This window comes from Lactuca serriola, chromosome 9 (genome assembly GCF_051521515.1).
Source record: "Lactuca serriola cultivar US96UC23 chromosome 9, Lser_US96UC23_V15, whole genome shotgun sequence".
NCBI lineage: Eukaryota > Viridiplantae > Streptophyta > Magnoliopsida > Asterales > Asteraceae > Lactuca > Lactuca serriola.
Genome location: NC_136416.1, coordinates 161,920,174 through 161,931,735, shown reverse-complemented (window position 1 = coordinate 161,931,735; position 11,562 = coordinate 161,920,174). Strand labels below are relative to the sequence as shown.

Here is an 11,562-nt window from a genome sequence, read left to right as displayed (position 1 = left end):
TATGGTTTTCCGCACATGAGATCTTTGGGATTATACTCTGATATTGTTTTATGAGAACATGTTTTGATTATTTCTACTTTGGTTTTGGCATGCCATGATATTATGGATGTTTTATTATATTGTTGGTTTTATAATAATATATTTAAAAATGAAATTTTTGGTTTGTATTTTTGGGATGTTAAAACAGTCAACGCATGTTTTTATCTCAACAAACATATGCCACCGAGATTCATGAGTGGGCCAAAATGCTCAACTAGAAACCTGCTCACACATCGCCTGACACTTCAACTAAGTTTGATGGCACTGGACCTCCTGTATCTGACCCGACTCTAGATCGGAGTCTTGCTGGCGCTCTTCGGTATCTCACCTTCACGAGACCTGACATTTCGTATGTTGTGCAACAGGTGTGTTTATTCATACATGATCCTCGAGAGCCACACTTCACAGATCTCAAGCGTATTTTAAGATATATATATATATATATATATATATATATATATATATATATATATATATATATATATATATATATATATATATATATATATATATATATATATGGTACTCTTGACCACGACTTGCAGATCTATGCTTCTCCTTCCTATGGTCTGGTTGCTTGTTCTGATGCTGACTGGGCCTACCACTAGACGATCTACTTCTGGTTATTGTGTCTTTCTTGGTCAAAATCTTATTACATCGTCGTCCAAGCGTCAAGACTCAATCTATCGGTCCGGTACCGAAGCTGAGTATCGGGGAGTCGCGAATGCTGTTGCTGAGACATGTTGGCTTTGCAACTTACTTCATGAGCTATACTATCCACCACTGTCCGTAAGTCTAGTCTACTGTGATAATGTTAGTGCGATATATTTATCCTCAAATCATGTTCAACATCAACACACTAAACATACTGGGATTGATATTCACTTTGTTTGTGACAAGGTTGCTATGAGTCAGATTCATGTTCTTCATGTTCCATCGTCATCTCAATATGCTGATATATTCACTAAAAGGCTTACGTCATCTTTATTTCCTGATTTTAGATCTAGTTTGAACATCCGTGCTCAATCTCTGATTCCGACGACGGGGGGCTGTTAGATGTATATTTTATATATGCATTTAGTTATGTTGTGTTGATTGATTTCTTTGTAAAGGCCCACATGGCTCGTAGATACCCTAACTTTCCTATTATTTCTTGTATCTTTTATATTTATACGGGGTGAGAAGACAATCAAAGCTTTTATGGGAAAATGGATTATTAACACCATTAATCATATTTGTGGACTATTATGACTCGAAACTATCTTAAAATATGTTTTTTACCAACTTCAAATTTATATAGAATTGATACAAATAAATGGGCATCAGTAAATACTTTTGCCCATGGCATCGTAAATTAATGAATTGGTCATGATATTACGATATATGATACCTTGTAATATAAACCTTTCTACGGTTTACAAACACCTTTTTAACTTAAGCATTAGCTCATCAGAAATACTTACCACTAACCATATATCTCGATACTTTATCGTCACGTATGACTAAAATTTGATATACCTACCGTTTTATTTCATTATATCCTTCTTGTTATTTGATTATTTAAATATATATTTTTAATTATTTAAAATGTAAAGAGTTAGAAAAAGAAAAAAACCGTGGCCACTAACAACCACTACCGACCATGAATTAAACTTTAGTCCCATCAACCACAGCAACGGAACACGTGTACGGTGGAGATTTAAGTTAGACAAGAAAACCTACCTCTGCTCGCCTGTTATATATCTTCCTCTTGCGCCAACCTCTTCAGTTGCAGCCCTCAATCTCTCATCTGACTCACTCGATCTGTGTTGTAGACTGCCAAGGAAAACAATATCAACGATCCAGTAGCCCTTTGCTTTGTTGCCTCGTAAACCCGAGATCAGAAACGGTAAGTTTAATCTTGTGATTTGTGATTTCAATTTATGAGCTTTTCAAAAATGCATGTTTGGTCCCATGTCTTTGGTTAAAAAGGGACGACTTAAATTGGTGTTTAAAAAGAACAACACAAGATTAAAATATATGGGAATGAACCTTTTGTGAACGTCCCTTGTTAAGAATGACTAATTGCTGTTTCCTTTTATTTAGGAGAAAGTGAAGTCTAGGAAGCTCTTTTGGCTGAATCATTGTTGGACATTTGAATTTGTGGGGAAGTGGACGAGTATGCTTTTCTGTTTTGATTTTTTCAATTATGAGCTTATGGCGTGGAAGAAGAGAAAGAAGCGTATTTGTTTTCTTTTCATCAACTTGGATAAGATGGGATTTGATCTTGATTATCTTGGGTTGATTATTGGAATGGATGATCTCGGAATTATTTTTGTGGATGTGGACGAGGATCTTCAAGGTATTATCTCATTCCTTTAACTTAATTGCAACTTAATATTGTTATTTAGTTATTTGCAAAACAAACTAATTGAAGAATTTATAACATAAATAGGATACATTAATTTAATTGCAACTTAATATTGTTATTTAGTTATTTGGAAAGCAAACTAATTGAAGAATTTATAACATTTCATTATTATTTCACAAGGTTTATACCAAAGCTATGATTATATAGGGGTGTTTGCCTAAGCGTTTTTTAAACAACTTATTAGCTTATTAGAGGTTCTAACATTTTTATAAGTTAAAAAAGTGTTTTGATGAAAAATAATTTATTCTGGTAGGGATCTCTAATAAGTCATTTTTTTATAAGTTATTCTATATTATTTATTAGCTTTTATATATATATATATATATATATATATATATATATATATATATATATATATATATATATATATATATATATATATATAAGAACTTGCAAACCATCCGTCCACAGTTGTAAAACTTCGCATTTTGGATTGCAGATGTAGATATGCATGATGCATCAATAATCATATACACTGCGGATGTAGATATGCATCATCATTGCATATATATGAATATTTAAAAAAAAACTTCGTCAAATCATTTTGAGCCTAGATATCGCTTAGACATTGCATTCGTTAATATTTTTGGTTTTGATTTTAAAAAATGACGTTTGGATAGGTAGTTATCTTGAGTTTTTGAAAACCATTTCTTATTTTGAAAACCATTTTTTAAGGTTTTAAACGATATAATTCATGGCTAAATGCAAAAATTAACAATATTTTTTTTTATTATCACATTTTATTTTCATTCTTCCTTAAATAAAGTTAATGATCTAATTTCTTTAGGTAAATTTGATTCCATGAAGGCATCCAACTCTACACCAGTAGCCGATCACAATGAAAATCGGGTCAAGAGAGCAAACTTTTACGAAAACACCCGAACTAAACCACAAATCCTACATAATAACCTTATGGGGAGAAAATGGTCAATTTTATTGTTGAGGCGGTTATAGGGGAAAAGACAGACCCCATTACCATCACTTTAGTATAAGGCTAAGTATTGAAAACACTTCAGTAAAATCATATGTGTTATGTGATAGCTTTATCGGGGATTGATGGAGTGGGGAAAACCATAATGATGTAAAAAGACGTCCCTATTGTTATTACATTAGCTCTGCACGACAGCCTTATTGAGGATGGATGAAGTGGGGAAGACCACAATGATGTGGAATTTGTAAAATAAAAAATATACTAAATTTTATTGTTGAGACGGTTATAAAGTAAAAAATGGATCCATTGCCATTTTTGAAATCAATGTGATTGTTATTTATGATTTTAATTGTAAATTTCAATAAGAGAATTTACTTATAAGGCCTGTTTTTATTAATTTTATTCATAAATTGAGGGAATTATCTCTGCCTTGTAGGGGTCATTCTAAATTCTTAAACAATTTCAGAATCCTCGATTAATCTATAATCTACTTTCATCCTGGTAAACACATGTGGCACAACTGAGTTTAAATAAACATCCAACTACATAGAAAGAAAACCTCAAACTTAGTTGTTTTTGTCATAGTCTTTAATATGTTAACTTTTCATTTGCTCTGTAATTTACCACAAATGTGGCACAAATTAATGATTTGCAAAAAAAATCAAACAAATTGAGAAAAAAAAAAACAAATATGTTAGAAGCCTCAAATGAAATTAATAACAAAAGTATAGACTTGTAAACGAGTCAAAATAGAAACATGCATTTCATTTCAATTTTCATATTATTTCTCTAAATAAAGCATTTGTTTCTAAAATATTAATATTAAAAACACTTTTCAAAGTTAATAAGAATTAACGTTAATTATCAACATGTAAAATATTCATTTTCTCTCAACTTAAAACCATGCAAATTTATAACATGATACTTATACCTGAAAGGGCAGTTGCTCCATCGCTCCAACATATATCCAGGATTTACGTAAGGCCACTATGTGATCTGTAAATGCAAAAAAACACATAATTTGTCATCTTAGTATATCAATCTTCTTATCCAATGGTGTAAAGTGTCAAGTGTTGTTTTCATTTTGACTTAATGGTCTTACCTTGTAACGGTTCAATAGATTTGTACACCCGGGGTTTAACATCTTTTCCCTTGCATATCTTTAAAAACAAAAAAAAAAATAAGATTAAAATTAAAACTTTCAAAAGAAAAACATGTATTTATCGCTAATATCAAATTTCCTTACTTAGACTCCAAAAACACCATCGGTTGCCAAGAGTGTTGTAAGATTTACAATCTTATCAAATTTACAGTTAAAGCAAAGGAAAACCCTACCAAAACATACTTAAGCATCTATATTTTATAAACCATCCTTTGTAATTTCAATCAAAACAATCTAAATTTATTTTATAACATAGCCATAAACCTCACAAAATAAATTTATTTATTTCTTCCCTAAATCCTTCAACCAATGAACCGATTAACATGCATGTGAAGTAGAGTAAGATGTCAAACGCAATACAAACCAACTGTCAAATCCAACTGAAAAAACGAAGATGAAAATAGAAAAACTTACATTAGCCATCTTGGATGAAGAAATTAAAACCATTAAACAAAATCCAAATCGACTGGTAAAAAGATTACACTAATATAAATTATTAACTTTGAAGAGAACTTATAGCATTACATGCATAACAGTAAACAATTTACTGTTATGAGTGAACTTGTTGCCACCATCATTTTGATCTGACCATGCCGAGTTGTTGGCAGTGAAAGAAATGATATGTATTAGCTCATGAAAAACTAATCTAGCTATTTTTGCGGCGGGTTTTAGTAAAATAATTGAAGCTATAAAGAACTAACATACAACTTGAAGAGAAAATGCACGAATGATGTATGTTTGTTTCCATGTTTCCTACGAAAAGCAACCTAGAATCAAACTTATCAAAGCAGAGTTCAAGAAAGCAATAAAGTTGTTACCAGGATACCTAGATTCATTACAAAGTAATAGGTTACATGCTTATCTTTGTAACCATACGTTTGGCTTTGTCAAGTCGGGTTGGATGAGTGAGTCAGACAATTGAAGGAAGGTGGCAGTACTCCTAGCAACTCATCCTCTGCATAAATCTCATCACATCCAATTGTTTTTTTTCCTCCAAAGATCCTACATATATGTATAAGCATTTGTTACCACCAGCAAAATGAAATATTATATCAAATAATTAAGTATAAACCGTAACTCTAACCAGATGAAAGCATAGAAACTAAAATAGAAGGTGCATTAAATTGGGGAAGAAAGCAAGACACCCTAAGTTTCTTTAATTGAAATTTTGGTGGGTCTATGTGTGTCAATCGCCATTTGTTGTCGCCTCATTCTCCGGCCTCCATCAATAACTTCTTTGAAGATTATGTCATTTTACTATGGGGTCTGCTATTGATGCACTTCCTTTGCTTTGACCTGAAATAGCTGCTGCTTAAAAGGCCTGAGGCCGATGACGGGAAGAACAATGCCACCTTAGAACAGGAAACACAGAAGTACATATGAGTAGTGGTTGCTATCGTTGGCACAAATCAAGAGAATGGTGTGGATGGCGGTGGTATACAATCTATGGTTTCTGCAGGCGATGATTGTCGGGTTTTGGTGAGATGCTTTAATGGTGCGCCGATGGTGGTGTCGATCTTAACAGGTAAGCCAAACAAAAACCCTAGAAAATCAGAAAGAAGTAGGAAAAACCCTTGTTGATGGATCGTTGAAACCATAGCAGTCGCGAAGCAGGGGGTATTGAATAAAAGGCACAGGCGGTGAAAAGAAGATTCGTGTGAAACATATGTGAAGCGGTGGAAGATTTGTGGAAGTCATTCATTTATAGGGTAACGGAAAAATTCCACATACATACATGTGTCCACAACACTTATTTGCAACTGCCGAAGGAAAACAAAAAGAAAAAAGAAAAAACATAAGTGGTCTAATAGGAACAAATCACTGTTCCTAAGAGTACCTCTCTCTCTCTCTCTCTCTCTCTCTCTCTCTCTCTCTCTCTCTCTCTCTCTCTCTCTCTCTCTCTCTCTCTCTCTCTCTCTCTCTCTCTCTCTCTCTCTCTCTCTATATATATATATATATATATATATATATATATATATATATATATATATATATATATATATATATATATATATATATATATACCATCTTATAAAGAGTTTATAAGGCTATATGGAGTGGACTACAAACTCACCGGAAAAGTGACGCCACCTATGCGCCACGTCACCTTCACCACCAACCCACTCCACTATGGAAATGGTCACCACTAACAACATTCACTTTTATATTATTTTTTTATTTTTTTACCATTTTGTTAAATAAATAAAATATTAAATAAATAACATATTTTATAAATAACATTTTTTATATTAATTAAAACCATATTATATAATTTAAAACACAGAAAATTAAAACTAAAATACTAAAAAAACATAATCTATATTTAGAAAATTAAACCTAAATTATTAAAAAACATCAAATCTAGTTGCGATATTGGTCGAGAACTTCTTGTTGAATTTTCATAAAGACCCTTAAATTTTCCGGGTCGAGATTGGGTTGCGGCACTGTGTTTACGATTTGAAGATTGGTGAGTGCCAATTGTCGCCGGCGTTGCTCCTCCGTTGAATCAAATTTTTTTTCTAAAAAATGTAGAGTTTTTTCGATTTTCTCCGCTAACACGTCCTCGTTGGTTGATTTTCCGCTAGACGAAGCCCCCTTTCTCGCTTTGTCCCTACCCGGTGGTCGACGAAGATGGACGTCCGATGGACCCTCACCCTCGGTGGCGTCGAACTCATCATTGAGGTCGAGGTTAGCACCGATCTCCGACTCGGACATTCTCGGCCTTTTATTGGAACCGGTGGTAGATCCCGAATGCGCCGTTTCCGGATAAATGACCCATTTTGGGCCATTGCGACAAACTTCCCACGCTTTTTGGTTGCCAAAAGGTTTACCATTGTTGGTAATTTTGTATTGGTGCAACGCCGTTGACAAAATGTTGAAATCGTTGCTACCACTTCGATGCATATTTTTTAAATTGTCAAATACGCCGTTAAATTTGGTACACGTTGCTCTAAGATCGTGCCATTTAGCATTGACTGAATCATATGTCCGGCTCGTTTGCCTTCCCAATAACGCGTGGAAGTGGTCTAAAATACGATTCCAAAAGCTATGTCCCGATTGCGCGTTGGCGAAATCCCCGTCTTGTGATATGGCAATCCAAGCTTTAGCTAAAGTCGCCTCCTCCTCCTCGGTCCATCGGGTGTTTTTCTTCTTTGTTGAATCTTTGGATTTTTTTTGCCTTCTACGACTTGGTTGTGTTTCTTGAACCCGTTCGTCGTCGTCTTCATCGTCAAGGTTTACGGGTTGAGATTGCGATAATGGAACTTGAGATGGTTGTGAACTTGGTTGTGGCTGTTGGAAAGTTTGAGGCTGAAAACACGGAGGAGGTTGTTGTTGAAAGGGTTGAAATTGGGTTTGAACAAATTGTGGTTGTGGTTGGTTTTGGTAGTAGTGTAGGTGGTATGAAAGATTGGTAAATAAAGGTTGTTGTTGAACGGGGGATGATAACAATTGCATATAGCCAATGTTTGCTAACGGATCATTTGGAGTATTTGGGGTGTTTGGGGTGGGTGGGTTATTTTGGTTTGGATCCACGGAGGAAAGTGTATTTTTTGAATGAGAGTATATTTGTTTGTGTTCAAAATTTGGTGTGTGTTTGAAAGGTAAAATATATGTTGATATATATAGAGAGTTGGTAGTAATTAATTAATTAATTAATTTTTTTTTTACAAACGGTAATAAAGCAACGGTCAAAAAGGAATAGTCAATCAAATCAAACGTCTTCACCCGTCTTTAGCTCCACGGAACTCCCACCAGAAGGTGGGGCGGTGTTCACGCGTGAAGGGGGCTGACACGTCAGCTCCCACGCGTCTTTTCCTTCCCACTCCTGATAGCCTAATTGTGGACCCTTTACATTTTAAGACAATGTCTTAAAAATCAAGGAAACAAAATCTGGACCACTGAATCTGTATTGGACGGTGAGGATTATTTTGCTTGTAATCCAAAATGCTTATATCCAATCACAATAGAGTGTTTACCATGTACAAGTATTTAGACATTACATACAATCAATTAAAGCTTCGTTTACTCTTCCTGAGTAAGATGCGGACTTGAGCAACTTTAGGCGGCATTCTATGTGTTGAAAATCATGGATTATTCAATTTTTTTTGAAATCTTGTTCCACATTTTCTCTCACTCACTTCTTCTAGCCTCATCCCGATGGCTTCTCTCAACGACGATGACAACCCACCATCTTTTTTGCTAGATTTCTCGACAACATTCAGCTTCATCACTGTTTCCCTCTTCATTTTTCTATTTGGGTTCCGATCTCTACCGTTGTCACCATCAGAACGCCACAAAGCATAGATCTATGAACACACACTAAAAAATCACAGATATGTTCTTTTCTCCCGCCTTCAAGGCTCATCTGCATCATCGTGATCTTCATTTGCCGATCTCTTCCTTCAGCACCGATCTCTTATCCATAAACACATTGTTCTCTCTGGAAGACCCTAACCATTGTCAGCCGCCACCACACCACGCTCATTATTCTCTCTAAAAAAACCCTATGGTTTCTCAATCAGGGATGAAGATTACTAGAAGGTGCTAGAATAGACGTGGAGTATTGAAAATCGAAGGGATAATGTTTTTTTTTCTTCTTCCTCTTCTTATTTGACTGGGGTGAAGATTCTAGGAAGGTGCAGCTCCATCAAACTCGATGTAAGATCCTTTCTTCTTATTATTCTTTAATCTATGGTACGTCCTTTCCCACCATCAAATACACATTTTCTGGGAAATTGATTAATTGGTTTTTGTTTGATTTCTGTATTCAGACCAACACTGAACTTTCACCATTAAACACAAGAAACATCACTGCACAACCAGAGAAAACCATAGACACTGTTCTTAATGCTTTTTTTTTTCCTGAAAAGCTCACACTCTCTATCCATCGCACTTCTTCTATCATTCTACAACAGCCACTACTAGAATGAACCACCACCGGTGCACTACCTCTATCTCTCCCAAATGTTCCTTTATCAATAGGAAAGTCATTTACTCTGGTGCCAGTGCTTCAAATTACTTTAAGGTAACTTTTATGTGTTTCACAATTCAAATTTTAAAAGTTGTGTCTGACATTTGTTTTTTTTTTTTGTTATTTGTTTGCATCTGTTTGTGAAGGTTTTGAACAAATCAGTAAGAAGAACATGGTAAGATTCTCCTAATTTTGTGTTTATATGTTTGTATCTTGAGTTAGGTTTCAATTGCATATATTCTTTGATTAGTTGGAATGGTAGGAATCGATGGTTTAGTTCTTTACAGTACTTAATTTTCAACTTATTGCTTTTTTTAGGGATTTTTTTTGTAAAATAACCAAAACAAGATTTGTTTGAGTTTTCTTTAGATACATGCACAAAGTTTGTTTATAAAATTACTGAAACTTTTGGGGATATAAATGCAGGTCCCACCAACATCAATGGAATGTTTTGCCTCTAATAAACAAGCTATTAGAATGGTTCTATTTCAACATATTGACCAATTTGGAGAATCATTTATGCCCAGGTTATTGATGCGCAAGTAAGAATCAAGTACTTGATTGTTTACGACTGATTTACCCTTATTCTCACATTTTATTGCACTCTTTAATACCATCTTTAGCCTCATACTTTATCTTACACTGATCCATTTTATTGACAAATATATCTTGAGCGAACCAAATTAAAGTCAAAATGAAAATCCTTTTTTTGGTTCCCAAAAGATCATGATGGACTTTTGACCTTTGGAAAATACTACTATTTTCACTGTATTATGGAATCATTTGCTCTTACAGAACTGTATTTGTAACATAAATTGAGCATACATATGTAACTTGAATAAAAATTATTGATTTTGATTTTACTTTTCACAGGAAAATTGAATTCTCTAATAGCATGATGGACTTGCACATGGTAGATATTTTGTTGGTTCGATGGTTTATCTTTGTTCAAGGTAAAAATCCTTACTGAGTTCTATTAAGAATCATCTTGGTTTTGAAGTTAATTTTTGTTCACATAAATGAATGACTTTGACTTTTGTGTCCCTATAAAAGAGACAAAGGTTCACTAGACCTTTCAATAGTATGATCATCTAGATGACAAAGAACCAAAGAGGCTCAGAAATAGAGGTCTGCACTTTATCCTTATTTGTTCCAAGCCTTTAAATCATAGTTCAAGGTTTTACATCAAAAATATTTGCCTATTAACGTCAGATATAGATTTTTTGATATGTAATTATTAACTTGCAGATAAACACTTGAGGATAACTGGTGATTTCAAGCAAACATGTTGACAAAGGAAAGAAATAAAGAAAAGAAATAAGAAAAAATAGAATGAAACTAACATAAGGCGATGAATGGAATAGTGACAGTGTACTTACATTCATATTTTTTGGCTTTTAAGCTGGCGACTTCTATTAGAATTTTGGTTTGTAGCTTTATCAGATGCTGGTCAAGTTGATCCTACAGCTCTGGTGTAATTTTCTATGTTTTGAAAATATGTTCTATACCGTTTAACAGATCTGATCACATTTTAGGAGTAAGATGCTATATGCAAAAATCAACATTTTTTTTTCATTTATTTAATCAGTTTTGTCCCACCTGGCATCTAGAAACGTTTCAGGCTAAATATGATTGTATTTGAAAGTACATTGCTATTTCTTGCAACCCATTTATAGCAATGTACTTTCAAAGTATTAAGGTTTTATACAAAAAAAAATTAAAATATATTTTATTTATGGTTGAAATGAGAGTAAGATTCTATACATATGACAAACCAAGGAAAGTCTATTTCCTTTTCATGAACTTAATAAAAGGAAAGTCTACATTGGTAAAAGAATAAGGTATATTTCTATTTCCTGTAGTTTGTAGCAAGTCTTTTTCTTTTTTCTTGCATTCTTTGTCATGATTATATGATATTTTAGCCGAGGATGGCTGATGGTGGAAGTCTCTATATCCTTATTTTGTCAAATATCAGACACTTGATGTGTGTTGTTTTTTCTACAAATAATCAAAAGGCCCGTCTGGAAGAGTGATGGATCTCCCCTGTT

At 33.9% G+C, this 11,562-nt stretch overlaps 2 long non-coding RNA genes across 5 annotated transcripts; both read left to right on the top strand.

Moving 5' to 3' along the window:
• The first annotated feature begins 1,780 nt into the window (after window positions 1-1,780).
• LOC145077165 (uncharacterized) lies at window positions 1,781-3,765 on the top strand. Its single transcript, XR_013692992.1, has 3 exons — window positions 1,781-1,927; window positions 2,125-2,380; window positions 3,237-3,765. It is a non-coding gene; the product is annotated as an uncharacterized LOC145077165 (long non-coding RNA).
• A 4,781-nt stretch (window positions 3,766-8,546) lies between these two features.
• Window positions 8,547-11,110, top strand: LOC145077163 (uncharacterized). 4 transcript variants are annotated; one of them, XR_013692991.1, is made up of 7 exons: window positions 8,554-9,201; window positions 9,414-9,568; window positions 9,661-9,689; window positions 9,941-10,056; window positions 10,388-10,467; window positions 10,568-10,642; window positions 10,763-11,110. It is a non-coding gene; the product is annotated as an uncharacterized LOC145077163 (long non-coding RNA). The 4 variants fall into 4 exon arrangements; XR_013692990.1 differs by having other exon boundaries at window positions 8,556-9,201; window positions 9,315-9,568; XR_013692989.1 differs by lacking the exon at window positions 10,568-10,642 and having other exon boundaries at window positions 8,547-9,201.
• The last annotated feature ends 452 nt before the right edge of the window (window positions 11,111-11,562 follow it).